The 24823-nt window shown below is 42.7% G+C and overlaps 1 protein-coding gene across 4 annotated transcripts in view; it reads right to left on the bottom strand.

The window, feature by feature from the left end:
- The window catches only part of ATXN2 (ataxin 2), a 123645-nt gene extending 118751 nt beyond the window's left edge, over positions 1–4894 (bottom strand). For 2 of the 4 annotated variants that reach the window (XM_069081474.1, XM_069081475.1), the window contains exon 1: positions 4776–4894. The gene's annotated coding sequence lies outside the window, so the exon portion shown is untranslated. The remainder of the gene's footprint in view (positions 1–4775) is intronic. The other 2 variants (XM_069081472.1, XM_069081473.1) reach the window with 1 other exon arrangement.
- Positions 4895–24823: the final 19929 nt, after the last annotated feature.

Raw genomic sequence — 24823 nt, 5'->3', positions numbered from 1 at the left:
GTTCACTCAAATCCAAGTCAACTTCAAGTCCTGTCATCATTCCCTGATGTAATGGTCCTCTTCAAGAACAAAGGACAGACCGACTACTGCAAGAGTCTTCCAACTGGTCTCCCTAACTCCACTCAGCTACCAAAGTGATTTTCCTAAAGCCCAGCTATGACAATGATCATCCCTCTTCCCAATAGACTCCACTGGCTCTCTACTACCCCCCAGGACCAAATGCAAAATCCTCTATTTGTCTTGGCAGTGAAGTGTACTGAGACCTGGACCTGGAGTCAGAAAATTCTGAGTTCAAATCCAGCCTCAGACACTGCCTAGCTGTGTGCTTTCTGTTAAGTCACTTAACTGCCTCAGTTTCTTCATTTTTAAAATGGGGGGGCAGGGGGGAAGAGCATCTTACCTTTCAGGGTTTTCGTTTTCATGCAGTATTTGCAAAGCATTTGAGAGTGCCTGGTCCCTCCATCTATCCAGCTACACCAGCCTATTGGCTGTTCCTCCCACACATGGCTCCATCTCTTGTCTCTGCTTTTTTACTGGCTGTCCCCCTTGCCTAGAATATTCTTCCTCCTCACCTCTGACCTCACCTTGGGCAAGGAGCTTCATCGGAGCTTTCTCTCTTCATTCCATTAGCTGGGGCTTTCCTTTTTAAGACACATATGCTATATCTTGTTTGTACCTACTTATTTACATGTTATCTGCCCCATTAATAAATAACAATAGGTAACATTCACATAGCATTTACTATGTGCCAGGTACTGTGCTAAGCACCTACAACTATTTTTTCCTCATAACTCTGGGAGGCAGGTGCCATGATGATCCCCATTTTACAGCTGAGGAAACTGAGGCAAATCGAGGTGAACCAACTTGCCTGGGGTCACAAAGGTAGTAAGCACAGAAAGCTAAATCTGAACTAGGGTCTCCCTGCCTCCAGGCCCAGCACTCCACTCACTGCACCCCCTGATCTCCCTACAGGAAGGGGCTGTCTTTGTGTTTTTGATACTCTGCCTGAGGCACTTGTCACAGGGGAAGAGCAAATCAGTGCTGTGGATTAAGTGCATTGTCCATAATATGGGCAAAAGGGTGAGGACAGCCTAATTTCTATTTCAGCTGGAAAGTCTTTTTCTACTTGGTGAAACTGTTATGAAACTTAGTACATGAATGTTTCCCCAATTGTGCATGATGAAGTTTCTAGTTGCACAGAATGAAAATTCATTTGAGCGTTAAATGACGGAAATTATAGCTACAACATACTGTTCTGTGAGGAGAAGCATCAACATTTCCTTTGCTAACAAGTGGTTCCATTTGTACCCTTCATTATCTAAGCACCAGTTAGTTTTTGACTAATCTTTACATCTGAATGTTATGTAAACACATAAACCACAACCATGGGTATGGCACCCTAATGTTATCCATGGCAAATAAGGTGGCATGCTTTAACAAAGGGAAGTAAAAGACATGAACACTGGCAACTTTCTGTCACTTTAAAGTTGTCTAATTTAAATACATAAGCTTCACTAATATTTAAAAAGGAAAGCAAAAACCAATATTCTAAGGTGCTGGGACACTTCTTAGTTTTCATTTTTGAAGTTGCAAGTTCCAAGTTTTGAAAAGGAAGTATTAAAAGTACTGAGGACAAAAATCCACTCAAAGAAAAGATACTGTATGCAAAGGGATCCCTAAGCCAAACTACTTGGTATACAGAAGATTACTGTGCCCCTCATGAAAAACCCATCAACCCCAGGGGTGAGCATTTTAACCACTGAGCTGTCTCAGGCATGCCATGAATTACAAAAAGACTTCTCCAAATAGCTTCAAATGAAGTCCAAAACAAAACAAAAAACTACTTGCTGGTGGATTATAGCTACTAAAAATATATCCCGAAATAGGAGAGCAGAAGTAAAAAAAAAAAATTAAAAGGACCTTAAAACATCAGTGTTCCCAGAGACTTAACATAGCACACTGGACATCCTCAAGTCAATTACTCTGCCAACTCAAAGTTTATTCAATAAAGCCTATGCCCTTTAACACAGAGAGCCCACAGCCAAGCATATATTAAAGAGGTCAAAGAGAAAAGGAGTTCCTATAGTCACCGACATATTCACTTTTTTGTGGTGGCAAAACTGCAAAATGGGTGCACATTAATGGTGAAAATGTTAACAAGCTGTAATATATGAATGCAGTGAAGTATTAATATAGCATAAGATATATCACAAACTGAAAGAAATGGGAAAAGTTCTAAGAGCAGGAGAAGGGAATATGCAATTAAGGGTATCTATCTACTAAGTACCAGGTACTGGGCTAAGTACTTTACAATTATTATCTCATTTGATGCCCACAATAACCCTGGGAAGTGGGTACTATTATTATCCCCATTTTACAGATGAGGAAACTGGGGCAAACAGAAGCTAAGCCATTTGAGAGGTCTACATAGCAAGTGTCCAAGGCTAGATTTGAATTCACATCTTGCTTGACTCCAAGCACTTTAGGCATTGATGGCCTAGTGCCTTCCCTTTTCTTCAATAAACTCTACTGGCTCCCTAATGCCTCCAGGATCAAAGATCAAATTGTTTGGTTTTTAAAGCCCTCTACAAGTGGGCCCACTCCTACTTTCCCATTTTCCTTATGCCTGATTCCACTCCACATATCTGAGACCCAGTGGCAGTAGCCTCCTGGTTGCTCCTCTCACAAGACACCCCCCACTCGACTGCCCTCTCCCCCCTCTTCAATCTCCAGACTATGAGCATTTTCCCTGGTCTTCCCCCATGCCTGGAATGCTCTTCCTCACATCAACCTCCTGGCTTCCCATCTCAGCTGAATTCCCAGCTTCTGCAAGCAGCCCTTCCCTGACCTCCCATATCACCATGCCTTCCCTCTGAGATTATCTCCAATTTATCCAGAATACATCGTTTGTACCTATCTATCTGCTTGCAGTCGCAGTTACTAACTGATTCCCTTGGAGGTGGGAAACAAGGCTGTAGATTATTGAATGCCATATAAGAAGTAGTCACTGTGACCTTTGGTTCTTAGTAACATGGAAAGGGGGTGAAGAGGAGGGGACAAAGATTAATGCAGGAAATGACCAATGTAAATACAAAAGGCATCAAATTTTTAATTTTTTAAAGAATCTATGGAAACATAATAGACAAAAGCACTTAATTCTGAACATTATCAGCAATTACTCAAATAATCATTTTGATTGTATTTTCCTGTTTTGAAATTTCCCCCTAAGGGATTCTGCAAACTACTCAAAATCCACACTACAGAGAAGTCACCTTTTATGTGCACAACTGTAGTCAGCAGAACAGGGGTCTCAGGACAACAAATAAAAGGGACATTTAAGAGTCTACTGTGAGCATAACATACTGTGCTGTGAAGGTACAAACAGTACAGTAGAAACTAAAGTCATTCCAATTAAAAACAAAAAAGCTTTTTTTCAAAAATGAAGTTCTCATTTTCATAGAAAATATGCTATAATGTACTAATCATCATACTTTGCCTTTTTACTTACTATGCATAAAGGTCAAACTTTGGTGATCTTAACTACAGGACTGTCTTCCCCACTTTTATCTCCAACTTAGTTATATGAAATAGGAATATCAAAATAGCAAATCTAATCTTACTTCTAGCTATGCAAAAGGAATCAGATAATGGTTAAAGTGAAGGTGATTGTAAAAGTATTAATAAGAGGCCGGCAGCGCTGGGACACAGTCTATAAGAAATCTTATGTGGTTCTTGGAAGGCTGGGGACCAGAAGGACTCGGAAGGAGAAAGTTAATCGAGCTTTCAACAATTACGGGCCATTTTACGGGTCCCACGACAAAGGCCGCGGTCGGGAAACTGTACTGGACTCTGCTAAGCTACAGTCAGGCCCGCAGCGGGGAGGGGATCGGCGCACCCCGGATGGTCCCCCAGCCGGGGCCTCACTCCACTGCGGCCGGCGGATCGGAGGCCTAGCACCATCCTGGGGCTGGACTGAGTTTCGGGGTCACCTGTCCAAGCCTCCAGGGGCTCTCCCCGCCCCCCCTCCCCCCGCTGCCGCTCGGCATTCCGCAAGCTGGACGCCCCTGGGTGGCAGACGGACTTCGCGTCTGCTCCCGACGAGGGGGCACAAGAGGACGCCGGCTGTCAGGGTAACGTTTGGAAACTTCTCAATACCTGCGCCCGACTTTTCAGAAGTTGAAAAGCATTCGGCATGGCCCTCGGAAGAGCTGCGGACTCATTCATTTGCACCGGCTTTCCCAATTCTATGAAGGGTGAATTTCTCTAAACACTTCTCCCCAGACCTCCAAGGGCTCGGGTTTTGTCCCTTCTTTCCTCCGGAAGGGTTAAGGATAAAGCTGGGTAGGGCCAAGGAAAGGAGAGCGTCCATGGACGTCCCTCTGCCACCCAGGAGCCGGGCTGGCTTTCCAAGGAAGGCCGGGACCGACCCTCGCCACCCCGGGCCCGCTCCCCACTCCGCCAGGCCAGACACATCGCCAGAAGGCTCGGGTCGGGCCAAGGCCCGTCATGACCGGGTGCCACCCAGCAGGGGCCCCGGGCGCCCTTGGGAGGCTCGGGCCGCGGCCCAGGGCGGCCCGTGCCGGCACGGGGCATTTTCGAGGTGACCGGTTCCCCCTCCCCCACTGCGGGGCGGGATGGTCGGCTCGGGGCGGCCCCCTCCTCCTGCGGCTGCCGCTGCGGCGGCGGCTCCGCTGCCCCCGCGGGCCCGGCCCATCCCCCCAGCCCAATCAGGGGCGCCCCCCCGCCCCACCCCGCAGGGGTTCCCCCGAACCCACCTGCCCAGGTTCTGCCGCCCTCCCCCGGCGCCGCCGCCGGCCGCAGAGGATGAGGAGGCCGAGGTCGAGGAGGCCGAGGTCGTGAGGCTGCCGGGCTTGCGAGCGCCCCCGGGCGCCGCCGCCGCCGCCAGGGCCCCGGGCGCGGGGGGCTGGGCCTGAGCCGGGGGCTGGGCCTGGGCCTGGGCCGGGGGCAGCGCCGGGGCCGGCGGCGGCGGCTGCGGTTGCTGCGGCTGCGGAGGCTGCGGCGGCTGCTGGGGGGGCTGCGGCTTCAGGGACATGCTGCTGACCAGCCCATACACCGGGGGCCGAGCCGGGCCCGGGCGCCTAACGAGAAGCGAGGCCGGGGCCGCGGAGCAGGAGGAAGCCGAGGCCGAGGCCGAGGTCGAGACCGAGAAGGAGGAGGAGGAGCCGGCGGCCGCAAGCCCGAGCCCGAGGGAAGGGAAGGGGCGGGGTGGGGAGGGTCGGGGGCGGGGAAGGCCGCCCGACCGACCGACGACACCGAGTTGCCGGGAGCCGCTGCCGCCGTTGCTACCAAAACAGTCTGAAGCGGGCGGAGGGAGGAGGGAGGAGGGAAGGACGGGCCGGGAGGGGGGAGGGGGACGGGGGCCCGGAGGGGACCTGCCGCGAACGGAACACGGGGGGTGCCTGCGAACAAGCGGCGGAAGGATACCTCCCCCGACAGCGCGCGCTTGCGCGATTCTTTCGTCCGCCGACCCTCCAAAGGAGACACCCCTCTCCTAAGCCCCAAGGCCGGTCACGCTATAAGAAGGAAAGAGTGGAGGAGAGGGTGTTCTCCCAAGGATAGGTGGGGGGAATGGTTCAAAGAGGTCGGGCGGGGGGTGGGGGGGGAGGCGGGAAGGGGTATTCTTTGCCGGAAGTCGGAGGGGCCGGACAGGAAGGAGAGTGTAAGACGGCAGCTGCGGCCGGAGCTGAAGCAGGAGCCAGAGGGGCGCACGTGGGGATCCCGCGGACCCGGCCGGCAGCCTCCGAAGGGGCGGTGCCAGAGGGGGCGGTGCCGTGCCAGGCCCCGCCCCTCGAGCACGAGCCGGATCCCAGGGGAGGGGCAGGACTCTCTCAGACTGACCCCGAACATTGTGAGGGGTTAGAGGACGGAGGGCGGAGGAGGGAGGATCCGAACCCGACCGAGGACCGGGGGAGCCCAAGGGGGAACCTAGGTGAAGACCTGAGGCCGAGCCCTACCGTGTTATAGTTAAGGAGAAGGGCAGTCACTTGCCCAAGGTCACTCAGAGAGATAGTCCTTGAGGCCGGCTCGGAATCCTTTGTATGCCGCGGCTTCCCTGGATTGTAATAATATGGAGCATCTCCCTGGTGCTGATGGCTGCGCTCTGCAGGGGGGCCGCAGGGCCGGGCCTTCTAGCCCGAGGCAGTCACAAAGCATTTATTAAGCGCCTGCTGTGTGCGGGCGGGCACTGGGGCAAGCCTGAATGTCCAAAGTCTTTGAGCATTAATTAATCAACCACCGCTAGGGGTACGAAGAAAGTCTGCCGCCCAGCATTTATTAAGCACCTACTGCCTGCCAGACACTAGGCTAAGCACAGAGTACCCAGAAATGTCCACAAGAGTCCAAGCCCTTCCTTAGCACACAGTCTGAAGAGGGAGACAACATTCCACCAGCTCCAGCTTTTGGAGGGATTAAGGAAAGGCATCTTGCCTAAAGTGGGATTTAAGCCTGCCCTCAAGGAGCTTACATTTTAGTGGGATGGGGTTCAAGAACTGTTCTGTTACTCTTTTGTTTCACTGGGGTCTGACTCTTTGTGACCCCATTTGGGGGTTTTCTTGGCAAAGATACTGGAGTGCTTCGCCATTTCCTTCTCCAGTTCATTTTACAGATGAGGAAACTGAGGCAGAGTGAAATGACTTGCCCAGGGTCTCACAGTAAGTGTCCGAGGCCAAATTTGAACTCAGGAAAATGAGTCTTCCTAACTGGAGGTCCAGCATTTTATCCACTTTGACACCTAGCTGCCCCAAACAATTTAGTACATACAAGATATATATATGAAAAGCAATCCAGAGGGGAAGGCATTAGCAGTTTTCAGGAGGCCAAGAAAGGCCTCTTTGAAAAAGGTAAGATGTGAGTTAAGTTTTGAAGGAAGCTAGAAAGGAACCCAAAGTGCAGGTCAGGAGAGCCGGGAATGGATTGTCCTCTAGTGGAACATCAAGGCCAATGTAGTTTGATCATAGAGTATGTAGAGGGAGTAAAGTATAAGATTTATCTCCCTCTAATGCACTGTTGGTGAAGTGGTATACTGATCCAGTCCCTCACAACTTGGAATTATGTCCAAAGGGCTATAAAACCATGCACACCCTTTGACCAGCAATTCCACTATTAGGGTCTGTATCGCAAAAGAGATTAAAAAAAAAAGGAAAAGAAACTATATGGACAGAAATGTTTATAGCAACTCTTTTATTGGTGGCAAAGAATTAGAAATGGAGGGAAAGGCTGAACAAATTGTTGTATATGATTGTGATCGAATACTGTTATGCTATAAGAAATGATGAGCAGGATGCTCTCAGAAAAACCTGGAAAGACTTAAATGAACCGATGCAAAGTGAAATGAGCAGAACCAACAGAACATTGTATACATTAGCAGCAATGTTGTATGATGATCAACTGTGAATGACTTAATTATTCTGAGCAATACAATGATCCAAGACAATTCTGAAGGATTTATGATGAAAAATGCTATCAAACTCTGCAGAGAAAGAATTGATGGAATCTGAATGCAGATTGCATACTTTTTCTTTATTTTTCTTTTTTCTGGTCTGGTTTTCTTCCATAACATACTAATATGGAAATATGTTTTGCATGACCACACATGTATAACATATCAAATTTCTTGCCTTCTCAATTTGGGGTGGGGGGGGAGGAGAAGGAGGGAGAGAATTTGGAATTTAAAAAAATGTTAATGAATGCTAAAAATTGGTTCTGTGTGTAATTAGGAAAAAAATAAAATGTTAAATTAAAAAAAGATCCTTCTCCCAATAGAATATAAATTCTCTGAAGGCAGGAACCTTATTTTGTTTGTATCCACAAAGCCTAGCATAGTATCTGGATCATAGTAGATACTCAATAAATGTTGATTGGTTCAGAAGAGTGAACAAGAACTAAGTCTCCGACCCAGCCCAGCATTGTGGACTTGAGTAAGACACGATTTCTCAGTGTCTAGGCATCTTCCCAAGACTACAATTTATGAATTTACTAATCTTACACAGTATATATGCATAGCTATTTTCATGTTATCTGCCCCACTCTGATGTGAACTCCTGAATGTCAGGAGACCACCATGTTTTTGTCTTTCTTTATATATTATCAATCAGTAAACATTTATTTTGCACCTACTTATGTGACAAGCACTGTACTAAGCACTGGAGTCATTCTAGGTCAAAAAAATGTTAATACTTGCAGCCCCTATCTGTGCTATGTGAGAGAAATGCTTTGCAAACCTTGTCACTACATGATAAATCTGAGTTTCTATTATATTTTTTTACCCTTTACAAAAGCCCCCAAAAGGTGCCTCGTGGTTGATCGACTTGAGTCATCTGTCTAGATGCCCATGTGCTTCTCTCCTCAATGTTAATGGAGAGAATGACTTCCCCACCAGTCAAAGGAAATTGAATTTATCCAGGAAGGGAAACTTGAGGGGCAGGAATGTCAGGGTTTCCCATGGCATTGGAGTCACATGCTATAGAATCATATAATCTAACAACCTCACTTTACAGATTTTTGTGTCTTGTCCATTTAGCTAATATTAATAATAATGGCTCATATAGCACCTTTAATGCTTAAAAATCAGTTTTGAAGAGATAACTTTACCTTCAAGGATTGGAATGTTTCAGCCCATGGAAGCTAACTCTGCTTGATTAGCTAGGCTCATGGGTTTTAGAGTTATAAATGATCACAGAGATGTCAGGCATACCTTGGAGACATTTCAAGTTCGGCTCCAGACCACAGGAATAAAGTTAAGTATCAAGATAAAGCCAGTCACATATATTTTATTGTTTTCCCAGTGCGTATAAAAGTTATGTTTACACTATACTGACGTCTTACTGAGTATGCAGTTGTATGGACAAAAAAAAATGTAAATACCTTAACTAAAAATGCGTTATTGCTAAGAAATGCTAATCATTTTCTGAGCCTTCATCAAGTCATAATCTTTTTGCTTGTGGAGGATCTTGCCTCAATGTTGACAGCTGCTGACTGATCAGGGTGGTGGTGCTGAAGGTTGGGGTGGCTGAGTCAATTTCTTAAAAAAAGACAGCAATAAAGCTTGGAGCATTGATTGACTCTTTCACTTGAACACTTAGAGGCCATTGTAAGGTTATTAATCAGCCTAATTTCAATATCGTTGTGTCTCAAGAAATAGGCCATCCCAAGGAGAGGGAGAGAGACAAAACAGGTAGTCATTGGAGCAGTCATCACACACATACATATACACACAAGACCTTTATCAACTTAGTTCAACAGCTTATGGATGTGTTACAAAAGTAACATCAAAGATCACTGATCGCAGATTGCTGTAACATATAATGAAAAAGTTTGAAATATTGTGAGAATTACCAAAATGTGACACAGAAACAAGATGTGAACACATGCTGTTGGGAAAATGGTGGCAGTAGAACACAGGGTTGCCACAAACCTTCAATTTGTTTAAGAAAAAAACTGGGGCGGCTAGGTGGCTGAGTGAATAGAGTACCGTCCCTGGAGTCAGGAAAACCTGAGTTCAAATCCAGTTTCAGACACTTAACACTTACTAGCTGTGTGACCTTGGGCAAGTGACTTAACCCCAGTTGCCCTCCAAAAAGCAAAACAAAAACAAAAATTGCATTATCTGCAAAGTGAAATAAAGCAAACTACAATAAAATGAGGTATTCCTATATACTACAATGAAAAGAGCAGTGGCCTTAAAGTCAGCAGAGACCTATGTTCAAATTCTAGCCCTGATACTTACTGGCTATATCATCAAAAACAGGTAATTTAACCTTCTTTGTCTCAGTTTCCTCATTTCTAAAACGGGAGGAGTAAAATTTGCCCAATTCCCTCACAAGATTATTGCAAGACTTGCTGCCACCTCCAAAAACTTAACATTTTGACATTTGACCAGTAACACTTAGTTCATCGTGAGGGGGAGGGACCAGCAATGGGGATCGAGTAGGATTTGGAAATGGGAGATAAAAATAGCAGGATCTCCCTTAGTGGAAGGAGAACAAACCAGACTTCACAAAAAAAAGAAAAAGAACTTTAGACCTTGGCCCCTTTTGAGTTTTAATTTAACTTGGGTAGCTGGCCAGCTTGCACAGGAGTCAATCGATGCTTTAGTTGAATTTTAAACTGGAAACATTTCATCTAACTATTTTTTATGTAGATGTGCCTTTAGGCTCCAATGAAGGCTATCCGTTTGGGTTTTTTTTAACCAGTAGAGGTTTCTCAAATAACAGCAACAGAAAATACCTATATTCCCCACCCAAGATCCCTTCTAATTGTCCACTGTTTAAAATTAAAACAAATCTGGAGCATGACGAGGTCAGGTCTTTCCACTCATCAAATTTAAAATAAAGGGAAGCAAATCCAGACAAAAATGACTCTTTGACCCGATTATGGTCATCAAAGTGTCCCTCTTTAACTGGAGAGACTTCCTTCCGTCGTGTACCCGCAGGCATTCAGAGACCCCTTGTATGTCCTGATTGTTGGTGAAAGGGATATTCCAGTGAAGACTGGATGGGCTTCTTATGTAATGAACCATAGAACTGGAAAGGATCTAGGAGGCCAGTCAGTCCGAGGCCCTCATTTTCCCCATGTGAAAATGGAGCCCAGGGAGGATGAGGGAGGTTGAGTTCGAGTTGCCCATTTATCTGATATTTACTTATCTGGGGAAGGCAGTAACATTATGTGATGGTGAGAGCTTTGGAGCTTGAAACAGAAGAGACTCGATCAGAATCCTGCCTCTGTCCACTCAATCCAACCTGAATTAAGCAACTGTCTTTAGTGGCTTCAAGAGACCTACACATCATTGGGGTAGTAATTTGAGGAAGATATCACCAACAAGTCGGGTAAAGGAGTCAAGAAAGTCTTTGGCTGTAGAATTGAGCTTCCTAGGTAGCTAGGGGTTCCAAGAAGGCAAGCAATCCTACTAAGAAAATGTGCCTGTGTTTGTGAAGATGGAATGCCAGATTTAGGAGGCAGGAACATTAGGGTTTGAATCCTGGCACAGATACTATGTGACCCTGGGCAAAGGAGGCATAACATCACTGGGTAAAATAAGGATGATAATAACAGCACCTACCTCTCTGGGATTGTTAAGTGAATCTAATGAGATGATTGATGACAAGTACTTGGAAAACCTTACAGCACTTTATAAGTGTTAGCATCATAACTGTTATTATTATTTATGGGTTAATCACTACCCCCACCCCAAGTATAATATAAACTCCTTGAGGACAGAGGAAAGTTATCTTTTTCTCCCCATTGCCTAATACCTTAAATTATAGGAATTTAATAAATACTTATCAAATTGAATTCTCTCTCCAATGCCCAGCACTTTAAGTTGTAGGAATTTAATAAAAGTTTGTTGAATTGAATTGCTCAAGGTCATACCTCATAAACAGCAGAGACAGGACTCAAAACCCTATCGAGTGTTCATGACAGATTAACTAGTAATTCAATTCCAGGAATATTTATTAATAGTTACTATATTATATATATATATATAGGCCAGGTCTTTAGATATATATATATACATACATACACATATATATATATGTATATATAAATAAAATATTGATTATGTCCTAGGGACTGCTGGACAAAAGGAAAAAGGAGTTTACATTCTTATCTGTGGAGTTTCTTTAAACCTCTGGTTCAAAGGCCATATTAAGAATACCATAAAACATAGTTAATCTCTTCAGACTTATTTAGTTTGATTGTTCAATACTATGGAGGTCAAGATCCCCGGAGGAAGGCTCAGATCCAAATTAGAGCTAAACCTAGTGATAGAGAAAGTGAAGGGAGAGTTAGAAACCTTTGTTTGAAGCTAGACTAAACTCCTTGGAAGCTGAAGCGGGCCTTCACTTTATGTCTCTCCTTGGCACTTAGCAAAATGTACTGCACACAGTACATGAAAAAATGCTTATTGAATTGAATTTGTAGCTATTGATTAACAACTGTAATGGTCAGAGTTGAGCACCAAAAGGAAGTTTCAGGAGGGAAAAACTTTCTAAATTTGTCTCTACTCTTCTTCAGTACAGAAGTTGGCTCATTTCTATGTGGGACTGGGGCCTACATACATATATCACTTAATGAGAGTCTGGACTGTCATTATCAGTGAAAATTTGTTTACATGTGTTAGACTCAGGTCTAAGAGAAAGAAAACTGTCTTTGAGGTAAGAAAACCTGGGTTGGAGTTTTGACTCCAGTTCTTGGGATCATAAAATTTTTAATTAGAATGGAACTTATCTACCATCTAATCCAACACCTCAAGTCATTTTATAGATAGGATATATCTAAAGTCACAAAGCTACCAAGTATGGCAGAAACAGGATTATCACCTAAAGTTCTTCTGACTTCAAAGTCAATGCTTTAGCCACTAAGCCCATCCAGTGAGTGTTGGACCCCAAGATTTGAACCGAAGGCTCTTGATTGCCATCTGCCATGCATCTTCTCTGTATATTATGGAATCTCAGTATTAGAACACTCCTTCTGAGAGGCCATCAAATCTAAGACATCCCTTACAGGGAGTCATCCATTATCAGCTGGAAGACCTCCAGGGAGGGGGAACCCACCACCTCCTGAGGCAGCCCATACCACTTTAAGAGACCTGTGCTTGGTAAGAAGTCTTTCCTTATATCTAGCCAAAACCTGCCTATTCCCCTCACTGCTACTACCTAGTTCAACCCTCAGAAACAGAAAAGAATAAAAGGAATACCAGTTTCTCTGGTCTTTGGACTCAAAAACTTTTGAACTCTAAGTGAGAACCACACCCCTAAAAGACCTTTTGGCCAATATCAACAAATCCAATCATTATGACAAAAAGTTAGCAGGTAAACAAGGGAAAGTATTTCATTATCTCAGTCTTATCTCCATTTTATGGGTAGATTTACATAGAAAATTGAGGTGGCATCACTTCTCCTAAAGAACCCTTTGCTCTAAGCTAGGCTAAACTCCTCAGAAGCTGAAGTGGGCCCTTACTTTATGTCTCTCCTTGGCATTTAACAAAGTCTACTGTACACAGTAAATTCATGAAAAAATGCTTATTGAATTAATTTGTAGCTGTTAATTAGCAACTGTAATGTTCAAAGAGTTTAGCACCAAAAGGAAGTTTCAGGGGGGAAACCTTTCTAAAGTTGTTGTACCTTAGAAATTCTTTAAAGGCAAATATTGAAATCAATAATCAATATTAACTGATGGAATATGAAATTTAAAATACCTCTGTAGCTATTTTTATTAAATATTAACTTAAGCAAAACCTGGATATCCTTTTGAATTTGAAGGAATCAAAATTTCATGGGGACCCAAAGAACCTTTGAGAGACATATGGGGTGCCCAATCAGGCTGTAATATATTTCCTCTGACAATTTATGCACAAGAAATAGGGTAAAAATATATCATTAAGAAACTGAATAGCAGAAAAAAGATCTGTGCTCATCCTGTAGGGAGACATCCAGTACTTTCCTCTCTTACAGGTGAACATGCAAAGGATCTACCAGTAGGCATATATCAGACAAACAGTAAGTGAGGTGGGCCTTCTGCTAAGGATCTAAGGAAGAATATAGACCAGAACATCTCAGGATATAAAAGCATCTACCCTGATGGAGGTTCTTTCCCCTGCTATAAGATCACAGATCCACTGAAATATAAATGTGAGTGGTTTTTATTTTGTTTAATTTCAAACGTAATCTCAGTCCAACAATAAACATTAATGTTTGTTGCCAGTAAGGCATATACTGGGGAGTGGGATGATGGAAACAGTGTATACGGAAGGACATGTTCAGCAGAACCAAGAACCTTACATTTTTCATTGCAGATGACCAGCATTTCAGAAGGAAGAGTAGATATGAAATATCCAGCAAAAAGGAGAAGGCTGAGAAATCTGGTCATCTGAGTTCTCCTTCCTCCCAAACTTTTCTGTCCTGCCTCAGCAAGCTCTCTGACCTTTCTGTTTGACCTCTCAGTCTCTAGAGTCCCTTATCATGCCTGGAGGGATGTAAACTAGAAATTCTATGACCCATATCCTCATTTACTATCATGGTATAGTTGGTAGTACCATGGTCACATACCATGGCCATAATTTCTTTTTATTTTATTTTTTCAAACTTGAACTTCTAGATTCTGAGAGGGCTATTTATCCACCATCTATCTCTCACAATTTCTTTCTTTTTTTGTTTTTTGGAGGAAGGAAGGCAGGCAATTGGGGTCGAGTGACTTGCCCAAGGTCACACATCTAGTAAGTGTTAAGTGTCTGAGGTTGGATTTGAACTCGGGTCCTCCTGACTCCAGGGCCTGTACTCTATTCACTGTGCCGCCCCTCTCACAATTTCTTTTTAAATGGACTTGTTTGGTCAGGAGATACACACACACATATTTATGTGTACACACACACATACACACACATACACACACATATATATATACACACATATATTTACATAGCTCTGTATATGCACACATATATGTTTATATAGATATATATATACACATATACTATATATTATACACACACACATATTGTTCAGTAGTTTCAGTTGTGTCTGACTCTTTGTGACTCCATTTGGGATTTTACTGGGAAAGATACTGGCAGTGGTTTTGCCATTTCCTTCTCCAGCTTATTTTACAGATAAGGAAATTGAGGCAAACAGTGTTAAGTGACTTGCCCAGGATCACACAGCCAGCAAGTGTCTGAGGATGGATTTGAACTCAAGAAGATGAGTCTCCTTGACTCCAGGCCTGGTGCTCTATTAGTGAATAGAGAGATGGTGCCACCTAGCTGTGGTTTTGGGGAGAATCAAAGGAGGTAATATCCAAAATGCTTTGTCAATCATAAAAAGCTATGTGAATGCTAGGGACGGTCTGATCAGCCTCAGTCAGAGGTATTGTAACCTCACTCTAACAGGGATGTCATTTTGGCCCTCTTCTAGAATGAATGACAACAACCGATCACCCATATAAATGTTAGTTATTCTTAGCTAAGCCCCCTGAGGGCAGGGAGGTATTTCCTTGTTTTTGTATTGCAGTTCGACAATTTCTTCCCCATAAAGAATATTTAATGTTTGTAGAATCAAATTTCACTAGGGTCAGGAAGATCCTACTATGTTCTCTACCCTGGATAGCCTATATCTGTAGTATTAGCATCCTGGGCACCACCAACTACCCAGAGAGAGAGTTAGGGATCACAGTAGTTGGTGTGCTAGAGTTCAGGAAGCCCTGAGTTCAAATTCAGCCTCAGGAACTGCCTAGCTGTGTGTCCCTATTTCTATAGACATCCCTCCAATCTTCCAGGTTTGTAAGCAAAGCGTATCGAGTCCTCACTCTGCTTTACCCCATGGATGAGATGAGTTGCCATGTCCTGCTCTTCTATCCCTCACGTCTCTACTCACACATCACCTTTCTCATCAGGATTATTGCAACAGCTTCCTCATCGAGTCTCCCTGCTCAAGTCCCTCCCCACTCCAGTTCACCCTCTACACCACTACCAAAGTGATTTTACTTAAATTGAGGTTTGACCACCTCATTCTCTCAAGGGGCTCCTTGTTACTTGTTTAGCTTTCTCTCTAGCCTCATTCTACATAAACTCCTGATCTACTCCACAGTCCAGACAAACTGGTCTTCTCTCCCTTCTTCACACACTAGACTCCGTCTTCCATCTCCACGAATTTATACTAGCTGTCGCACCTGAAATACAGCTCTTCCTCACTTCCCCTCCTTCAAGGGGTAGCTAGGTGAAACAATGGATAGAGTGCTGGGCCTGGGGTTAAGGAGACCTGAGTTCAGATCTAGTCTCAGATACTTCCTAGCTGTGTGATACCGTAGATGGATAGATAAATAGCATTTATATAGCACTTAAAATGTTCCTGGTACCTTGTTAAGTGCTTTATAAATATTACCTCATTTCATCCTCACAACAGCCCTGGGAGGTGGGTGCTATTGTTTTGACCATTTTACAGCTAAGGAAACTGAGGTAAATAGAGATTAAGTGAAGTGCCTGAGGTTATGAAGCTGTCTGTCCCTGAGCAAATCACTTTATTTACTTCTCATTTCCTCAGTCTTCTCAGCTGTAAAATGGGAATAATAACAGCACTTACTTTCCAGGGCTGTTGTGAAGATTAGATGAGATATTTGTAAATTGCTTAGCTCAGGGCCTTTCAAATAGTAGGCACTTAATAACTGCTTGTTTCCTTCCTTCCTCCCCCTCCTAGAAGCCCTCACATTTTTTTTTTTTTTTGCTTTTTGCTGGGGGGAGGGCAGGACAATTGAGGTTAAGTGACTTGCTCAAGGTCACATGGTTAGTAAGTGTTAAGTGTCCAAGGCTGGATTGGAACTCAGGTCCTCCTGACTCCAGGACCACCTAGCTGGCCTGCCACTCGTTTTCTACAAGATTCAATACAAACACCATCTCCTCCTGATCCTTTCAATTGCTTGTGCCCTAGTTCCCTTAACTACCTTCTAACTACCTTGTAATGATTTTGTATCTGCCTGATCAAAAAGGTCCTAGAATTTAGAAATGGAAAGGACTGTACAGATCATTCAGACTAGAGGTTTTGAACAACTTCTTGTGTCCTGGACCCCTTTGGCTGTCTGGTGAAGCTTACTGACCCCTTCTTAGAATCAAGTTTTTAAATGCATAAAATACATAGCATTACTAAGGTAAGTAGTTAGTTACTGTGATAGTAATGGCAATTAAAGATTCCCCTGTATTGGCTTGGTTTTCAAATTGATTGTATTAAAACCCAGAGTTTGTTAATCCCACCTGTGGGATGGGCTTGTTGATGTGAAAAGAAAGTCCTGAAGTGGGAGGAGCTGGTGATGTAGATTTGGAGAGACAAGAGAGAGGCGGAAGTTCTTTTTGGAAGCAGCACCTCGTGGAGAGAGACTAAGAGAATTGCTGGTGGCCGCTTTGAATTGCCCTGGACTTTTGAGACCTGCCCCCTGAGCTGCCAAGGACTGAGGAGACATGGCTGTTTTGCTGGTACTTTGTCTGTCTGTTTTGATGTTATTTTGCCAGATTTGTCCACTGGTGAAAGACTGTCCTGTTGAAGAAGTCCTGGAACCTGGCATTTGGTTAAGAAGGCCTGAGACTGTCCTGCAGACAGAGAGTGAATACTGTCCACTGGTGAGGGACAGTACTGTTGTTGCAGGGGTCTGGAGACTGTCCGGCAGACAGAATGAATACTGTCCACTGGTGAAGGACAGTGCTGTTGTTGCAGGGGTCTGGGAGCCTTTCTGTTGGTTCAGAAGCCCTGAAGAAGGATTTTCTTGTTGTATGTTTACAGAAATCCTGGGAGAGGGCTTTGCTAATGTGTTCAGGGGTTCTAGGACTGTTCTACAGACAGAGGATAAATTCATGAAGGGACTGGCAATGTATCTTATGGCCTTGCTAAGCCTTGTCTCTCCAGGAACTAAGATTGCTGAGAACTTGCCTCGTGTCAAGATGAAGAAAAGACCTCCATTTGGGTATTAAGTGCTGTGTTTAAACTTGATGTAACTCTGGGGTAGATTCAATTGTGATCCAGGGGTGGGGAACTTTTGACCTTTTTGTGTTCTATGGTTGAGCAAATGAATGTATTTTACTTATGTTTGGAAACTAATCTGCATTTGAGAAGAGGGGCTTTGTGGTGGACTTACTTAAGGTATAGCCTAGGGGTGGAGAAGTATTTGGAACAGAGACTTTGTAATTGATTGAATGATTGGAAAGTCCTGGGGTGGAGTAGGCCTTGGAGATGATTTAATCACACTTAGTAAATGCTGTATTTTGAATGATGTCATGTTTTGATCTTCTCTGTTCTGGGTTTGTTACTGAATAAAATAGAGAGCACCTATGCTGGTATTTTGAACCTGGGAAGTTGCCTTTGCTTGATATTACATTACAGTTACCAAAATATTTTTTAAAGCAAGTTCAAAACTGATAGGTTAAAACCTCCTACTTCTTAGACTGACTTAGATTTAGACCAACCCCCCCTCACTTTTCAGATGAGGAAAACAGCCAGAAAAATTAAATGATTTTTCCAGGGTTGTAAAACTCTGACTCAAAATACATTTTAAAATAAAATACTATTTAAAAAAAATAAACCAAGTTACCAGCTTGGGGAAAAAATGCAGGGGAATACATTAAAATTCTGGAAAACAATACTGGTTATATTTTGAACTCCTGTTTTATTTTCACCTTCATATGTCTGAGAATTGATGCTTAGAGCCAACGGACAGTTTCTGTGGAATAAAATCATTTTAGAAGTTTTATAGTAAGTATGTCCTTCAAGGACTGCTTCATGAAGGGGAATTTTCAATTTTAAAATTATCACACGCTCAAGGCATCAAGGAAAGCAATCACATGTATTCGAGTAGCTAAGTTAGCTCATTTGAATTGTACACTGCACTAATTAAACAGGCATGACTTTGGTGTATGTGCCAGTTCCATGAAAACTGACTATCCTCTTAACCCCAGGCCCTCCCTCTTAAAAATGCAAGTTCCCAGTGACAAGAGAGCTGAGGTGAGAGTGCAAATGAATCACAAAAACAACTCAAAATTCATGTTCTTTTGTGGATAGGCTGGTAGTAAAATATCTGCATAGAAAGAAGTTTTATTTAAGACATGATTCTCTAGGGGGATTTTTTTTCTTTTCTTTTTTTTTGCCAGATTTAAGAATCCCAAGACAAATCTGCAAAAATCCTAAATGCTAATGATTTTAGCTGTCACTAGTCCTGTACAAACAGGACTCAAAACCATAACGGCATTCTCCAAATGGTACATATTTAGAGACACTGGGTTTCCATAATTCTCTGGCCACGAAATCACCAGCTGCTTTCGAAATTCACAAAAGACGGAAGGGGGGAAAAAAGTGGAAAAACAAAAGCTGAGTTTCTTTAAATTTCTGGCTCTGCACAGCACGAACATTTCCAGTACAAGATAAAGAATTCTTTATTCTGTGTCTTTCAGCTGGCATCTAGCTTTTGCCTGGTGAATAATGTCACCACATCGTTATTCAGTCCCACAAGGTAAAAACAAAATAAGTAACCAAACAACCAAATGAGCAGCCGAGTAGGGGGAGGGAAGGGGAGGAGAGGGAAGGCTAATTTAAAAGTTTTTCAAATAATGTAGCCATGCTCTTTATTACTGCAGAGCCCTGCCCACACCCTTATGAAAAAGCCACCACTATATAAGTAACAATTTATAAGCCACAGCCTCCCCCTCCCACCTCCACTCTTTTTTTCCTTCATTACTTTCAATCCTTAGGGATTCCTAGAGTGTCTACAAATAGATGAGCCTCTAAGAATTCTGAGTAACCATGGTTAAAACCACCAACTTAATTAGCTGCTCTCCTATTTTGGGGATTATGTCTGCTCTTCCATAATGAGGATTGGTACAGGCAACAATTTGGAAAGGACAGTTTCCTCTGTGTGTGTGTATGTGTGTGTGAAGTGGTTTTATTTGATTTGAATTAATTTCTGTGATTTTGAAATTGAACTTGTAGTAATTAGTTAATCATGTATATGTGTAGGTATATATGTATATATATATATATATATATGTAGATACACATGTGCATCTACACATACATCTAAGGGTGAAGTGACTTGCCCAGGGTCACACAGCTAGTGAATGTCTGAGGCCAGATTTGAACTCAGGAAGATGAGTCTTCCTGACTTCAGGTCAGGCACTCTAAATGTTTATTGCATAGAATTCAACAAGAATCATAAAAATCCTACTGTATTCTCTATTCTGGTTATCCTATATCTATAGTTATATAATCAACAGAGGGAAAGCACTAGAATTAAGAGGCAAAGCTTTCTGTAGAAGGTGAGATTTTAGTTGTGACTTAAAGATCAATTCCTTTATGGTCAGTGTAGAGGAGGGAGAACATTCCAGGCATGAGAGAATGCCCAGAGCAGAGAGACAAACAGCATACTATGACCAAGGAAGGCATTATGCTGGAGATAATATTATTCCTGCTTTGAAAATGAGAAACTGAGGCTCTGAGAAGTTTAAGGTAGAGCGCAGCTGGAGCTGAGAAAGACCAGGGTCCAAGTCCTGCATTTGGGAAAAAAAAACAAAAACCAGATGTTTTACTGTCATACAAGCAGCACTTATCAAGTACCTACTGTGCTACGGACTGAAAAAGAAAGAAAGAGAAAACAAAAGCCAGTCCCTGCTCTCAAGGAGCTCACAGTCTAATGGGAGATGCTGTGTGGAGACAAATGCATGCAGACAGATAACGCAGGAGTTTCAGAAGAAAAGCTGGGGTTCTGCCCATCTTTGTGCAGTGAACCACTTGGACCTGAGGACCTCTGCTCACAATTATGTTTTTTTTAAAAACATAAAATGAAATGCGTAGGGGAGGGCAGGGAGACTAGTAAAGGATTTTAACTGAGACTTGTCATTGTGGAAAAGCCATTTAACCTTGAAGTGTCTCAAACAGGTCTGTAAGAGTTTAAGTTGGGGCAGCTAGGTGGTGCAGTGAATAGAGCACCGGCCCTGGAGTCAGGAACAGGCCCTGAGTTCAAGTCTGACCTCAGACACTTGACACACTAGCCGTGTGACTTTGGGCAAGTCACTTAACCCCAATTGCCCTCCAAAAAAAGCAAAAAAAAAAGACTTTAAGTGGCACTGAAATTTCAATCACCCTTCTGCAGCAATGGAAGGAATTTACACAGCAGGAGTTTCTCACACTGATGAAGTTTGAGAGAAATGATTATTAAATAACCAATTATTGGGAAGATCCAGGGCTTGGGGTTTGTTTTCCTTTTCTTCTATTTCCTCACTCAAAGCCCAGTCTTTCAAGGAGATCTCTGACTTCCCTGAACTTTACCCCACCCAGTCCACCTCATTCAGGTGGAATTGCTGTTCCACCTAACTAGAAAAACTTTGCAAAGAATTTACTGTGGGTGAATTCCAGCCCACTGTGTTCCTCTCCTCAGGCATGGGGCAGGGATGCGGGTATAGGGGGTAAGATCTCTGCCTAGATTGCCCAAGGCTGTGGGTGGTCTGGGAGGAAGAGGGACATAAATTTAGTCACAAACCCTAGTGCCTCATTAGAGTAGGTCCACCTCATTATTGTAGCGGCAAGCATCCCAAGCGTCCTCAGGGTGGCTGCCCATACAGGTTCTTGGATCTGCTTTGTTAAAGGAAAGCAACTCAAAATGGGTTAACAAGCTTACTTTAATCAGTCAAACATATATTGTTTACCTCGTTCAGGGGAAAAAGGTCAGCACCCTGAACTTCAAAGTATACAGGCAGAATTATCAAGACAGAAACAGATCTAGTAGACTGCTTTCCAAACTGCCCAACCATTACATCCATACCCAGTCAACATCTGGGTTTTTCAAAGCCAGGGGGCTCTGGACAACGGCTTCCCATAATCCAGATCAAATCACAGAACACTTCTCAAAGTGAGCCCCCAAACAAAGCTACACATCAGGGCTTATATAGCCTTCTCCTGGCTCAGAGAATGTACCAACCTTATTGACTCACTGGCCAATCAAGAAGTTTCTACAGAAAAACAAGCCTCTCACCCCAGGCTCCAGGTGCACTTTAGCCTAGGGGCAGGGGAGATCTTACAAATGTACATTCCCATTACAATTATAATATTCATTCTTCTCATTAATTGTTAACCAATCAGTGTTAATTACCCTCTGTTGAGAATACCTACTCTTCCTAGGGCATTCAAGAGTATCATTGACCCCTTTTTAAAATTATCTGCTAGCAATAATTAATGAAATTATTACTCAGAAACAATATCTCTCTAACTTTTTATATGTCACAAGTTAAAGGTTCAGACATATATACATATATAATACATATACTAACATATACAATACACATATATACTAATAGGCATAATACACATATATACACATATAAACATATATGTGCATATACACACATCCAAAAACTATATTTTCCCACTGTTCCGCTTGACTAAAGAATCTATCAAACACTTTGATCTGGAAATATTTGGATACTGAACAAATGCAGCATTTTCCAGACCGGCCTTAACATTCTTTCTGTCCCCAAACCCCTGAAAGGCATTCATTGTTAGCTCCCTTCTTAATAGCACTGTGTAAATAATCAACTGGGTCTAAAAACAGATCTTATTCCCTAGGTTTAACCATATGGCCCTCAGCTTGTCAAATTTGGGTCAGTTTATACTTTGCCTCCTTTTAGGGTTAGGTTTGGAGTTTGTCATCTTGGATCCTCCTTAATAACTACCTGAGAAATAAATTTAACTTACTGGACCTTCTAACATCTCTGTGCCACCATGCACTCTCATTCCAGGATACAACTTTGTTAACATAGTCTATTGTCCACAAAAAAAACAACCCTGTATTTCCTTGCCTGACCCCTTAGAGAGTTTGTCTAAGAGAGAGGCAGGTGATGTCCCTGGTCTTTGCCTTTGTTCCAACACCAAATCAGCTTGTAGCATTTGCAAGCCTGAGGAAATGAAGCCCAGCTTCCCAGAGATGGTGCCCAGGGCCAGATTCACAAGATTCTACACTAATTACTTCTCTAGAATAAAAATTTTTCTCAATATACTATGATATGGAGAACAGCCCCTTTTTTGTTAAAAGTGGATAGGCTGATGAGGATTATGTAACTTCACATATTATGTTCTTTCAATGAATTGTTCATTGTGTTACAGAACTCTGTGCTTGGCTTCTATTGTATATTTTTCTCCCTGTCTTATATATTTTTGTACTTGTGTTCAAGTAGATGTGGTTAGGAATGTTCACCAGTGTAATTTTTCTTGCAGATTCTTTAAAGAATAACTAAGTGGTTTTAGGTAATAGCTGAACACCTCCAAAGTCAAAGGAAAGTTACTGACCTAAAGGTCTAAAATGAAAAGTCTAAATTCACCTTGGATTATTATCCAAATGCTACATTGGTGTTCCATTAACATCTTTGTCCATTCAAGCAGGCTTTTGCCCAGTGGATCATAATTTGTGTGTGATTATTCAGTGTTTCAATCAGGCAGTATCTCAATCTTTTAAATGGATGATATTTTTAGTGGGCCCAAGGAGGGGGAAATGAAATGGCAATATTCAAGGGATCTTTTCAGGTTCATTTTCATCAACAGTCTGTTTTTGTCTATGTTTCAAGTTAAATATATTTTTAAGTGAATGCATTGGGCAGCTAGGTGGCATAGTGATAGAACCATGAGTATGGAGTCAGGAAGACCTGAGTTCAAATATGACCTCAGAGACTTATTAGCTGTGTGACCCTGAAAAAGTAACCTAACCTCAGTTGGTTCATCTGTAAAGTGGAAATAATAATTAATGCCTATATTCCATGGTTGTGAGAATAAATAAGACATTTCTAAGGCTCTTTGCTATATAAATGCTTTTGCTGAGTCATTTTAGTCATGTCTGACTCTCCATGACCCCATTAGGGGTTTTCTTGGCAAAGATACTAGAGTGGTTTGCCATTTCTTTCTCCAGCTCATTTTACAGATGAGGAACTGAGGCAAATAGGGTTAAGTGACTTGCCCAGGGTCACACAGCTAGTAAGTGTCTGAGGCCATATTTGAACTCAGGTCCTTCTGAGTCCAGGTCTGGTGCTCTATCCACTATGCCACCTAGCTACCCTATATAAATGTTAGCTATTTTTATTAACATTTAACCTTTCTACTCTAAACTTTATTTTTTTTTACCCTCCATTCAGCAGACTCAAGGAGGAGAGTCCATTTAATTTCCTTCACAGTGACTTTGTATAGCACCTTTCAATGAAATTAAACACCTGAGAGCATTTCTGACCTGAGCAAGTTAACTCCTCCAGGCTTCCTTAGAATAAGGTTGGGATGAGGAAGCCTCAATTTTTAAATCATTGGGCCATTTAAAATTAATCTTGAGATTCTGGTCCTTCAGGTCCATCCTATTCAATTTGCTTTGGACACTTTTTAAATCTAGCCACTTCATCTTTACAAACTACTCTTTAAGTTATCAGAAGCCATTGAATTTTATTAGGAAACATTGTGAAGGGCCTTGTAATAGATTCAGTGGTTTAAAAAAATACATTATTTATCTTCTCTAAACTAAATGTCACTTAACAAGTTTTGAGGATAGAGAAGATGAAAATAATATCCACTCTGATAATAAAGGGAACTCCATTCATCCTACTCTCTTTCCCCACTTGGCCCATGCTCAAGCTTTAATGACCTTAGACCGAGGGTTAATAAGTATCAATGAAATCTGCCCATTATGTAAAAATTCCATTGTAGTTAAGGGTTTCAACCTACTCCACCGTCTCTTTAGTGTTTTATTCACAGTGGAAGCCCAATGATGTCAACCTCCTGACTGATCAGACCCTCGGATTTCTAAGCAGCTAACAAATCAGCTGGTTTGATGTTCCTGTCCCCTGGTTCTTCTCTCTTTCCCTGGTGGAGGAGCTAATGGGCTGTGTAGCATCCAAAAGTCTGGAGAGCAGGAGAGGAGAATAAATGAGCTTTTTATAACTAGATACTAAATAATTACCTCCAGAAATAGTGAGTTGGCCATAAAGACAAAGGAAAAAAACATTTACTGTCATTTTGTCATAGACAAAAAGTTTATCTCTGTGATCTAAGGAGTGACCCACATAAGGCCTTAGTTCTCTATCAGGGTGGGATGACCATCAGAAAGTAAACAGATTCTCATTACACGAGGTCACTAGGCTGAATTTCTAGGGGAGACAGTCCACTCTGTCCTCCCTGAACTACTGAGGAACACACATAAACATACGGGTTGGCCAAAATGCAGCTGAACCAATAACTGCCATGTGATTCTGATTCTGAGGCAGTCCACCTTGATGAGGCAAATGTAATTTAGTATTATCTTCTGCCTTTCCAGTGTA

The sequence above is a fragment of the Petaurus breviceps genome, unplaced genomic scaffold (genome assembly GCF_028583685.1).
Source record: "Petaurus breviceps papuanus isolate PSGF00001 unplaced genomic scaffold, PetGlider_PUasm1.0 99, whole genome shotgun sequence".
In the NCBI taxonomy this organism is placed as follows: Eukaryota; Metazoa; Chordata; class Mammalia; order Diprotodontia; family Petauridae; genus Petaurus; species Petaurus breviceps.
This window is presented reverse-complemented; position numbering and strand designations above follow the sequence as displayed.